The 1696-nt window shown below is 31.0% G+C and overlaps 1 long non-coding RNA gene across 1 annotated transcript in view; it reads left to right on the plus strand.

Annotated features, from left to right (window-relative positions):
* Positions 1-1696, plus strand: part of LOC110265843 — a 28229-nt gene that overhangs the window by 5373 nt on the left and 21160 nt on the right. The window lies entirely within an intron of this gene.

The raw sequence follows: 1696 nt of genomic DNA on the forward strand, positions 1-1696 counted from the left end.
CACCAAAATTAATTATTAATATAAAATATATATTAAAATATAAATATATTATGAAAATAAATTAAATTTTACATATATTTATATACAAATATATTGATGGCTAATTTTAAAAATTAAATTTAGTATACAAATAATATTATTATAATAACTTAATACAGTGTATTAACTATAGATGGAAAAAGTGGACCTTTTTTTTTATCAATATGCTATTCTTAATTTCTTTTTTCTGAATATCGCGATAGTATCAATTCTTTTTTTACGTGCTGAATGGAAAGCGCCAAACGCATTTTTTACGTGCTGAATGGGAAGCGCCAAACGCAGAGGCACACGTAGAAAGCACAAAGCGCAAAGGTTCCTTCTTCATAAATGTTTTCGATTTATCGCGTCTTTCAATGTGAGTATTTTTTGGGTTAGTGTTTTACATGTTGAACGCCCTTTTTGCATAGCCGACTCCGGAAAATGTTCGGTGCCATATTGACAAAACAATGACAGTTGAATAAATAATTTAAAAATAGTAGTATTTTGGTAATAAGTTCTAGTAACGAAAGAAAGACACAATATAGCTAATACAAAGAAATAAATAAATCAAAAGGGGTAATTTAGGCTTATTCAGTTTGAGNTTATTAAAAAAAAATAATAAATAAAAATAATAAAATTTATATTTTGTTTTCATTTTGCTATTTTTACATTTTTCTTTAAAAAATACTGAAAATAGAAAATAGAAATAATTGAAAATGAAGGAAAAAATAAAGCAGAATTCTGAACATGCATTAGATTAGGTGAAAACAGAGAGTTGGGCATATCAATACTCAATTTGAAGGTGAATTCTCAATTGGGTACTTGAGTACATGGTTGTTGCTAGTTTAATTGGATTTTCCAAGTTCATATGAGTGATTTTAGGGCGGAAGGTGTGTATTTGTTATCAAAACGTGGGTGTTGGGTTAACTAGCAATTCATTGATGGGCTTCAAGTAATCATCCAAGGGGCCGAAGGTGGTTGATCTTGATCATATGAAAGGGACAATACATTCTAGGACCATGCTATGCTTCAAATGTTGGACTATGCTAAAAGGAAAACATAATGCATCAAGTACATGAGATCATGAAAAGAATGTGTTAGATTATAAGCAGCTTTCAAACATCATAAGTTGTGGACCAAAAAAGGAAAAAAAAAAGAACATCATAAGTTCATAACCATCTTCCATCCATATAATTGTGCAAATCATCCAAAACAGATTGTCCAACCAATCACGCAAGTAGTTAGAGACAGTTTACGAACTTGCAATTTGTAAAGTTGTACCTGTCGGTTGGTTAACCAAATTATCCAAAACAAAGATTGTTTAGCAACTTCTACATGCAGTTTAACGTGCTTTCTAGAAGCATCCTTTTTTTATCAAATAAAAGAATTTGTTTGGTAAGTTGAATTCACAAAGAGAACTCTATGCTCTGACCAAGGCGGATTAATATAGGAGTGTGCTCAGAATTCACAGTAGAATTGTGGGGAATCATTCATGGTCTCAAATTGGCATGAACTATGGGAATTAGAGAAATTGTTCTAGAGTGCGAATTCAAAGACAGCAATCACAATCCTCAACATGGGAGAAAATTTTCAAACTTACCCAAATACTCTCACTAGAAATCTCTCAAGAGTGGAAGAAGAAACCATGGCAAGTTAGAAATAACACATACCTAAAGAG

The sequence above is a fragment of the Arachis ipaensis genome, chromosome B08, assembly GCF_000816755.2.
Source record: "Arachis ipaensis cultivar K30076 chromosome B08, Araip1.1, whole genome shotgun sequence".
NCBI classification, from domain to species: domain Eukaryota; kingdom Viridiplantae; phylum Streptophyta; class Magnoliopsida; order Fabales; family Fabaceae; genus Arachis; species Arachis ipaensis.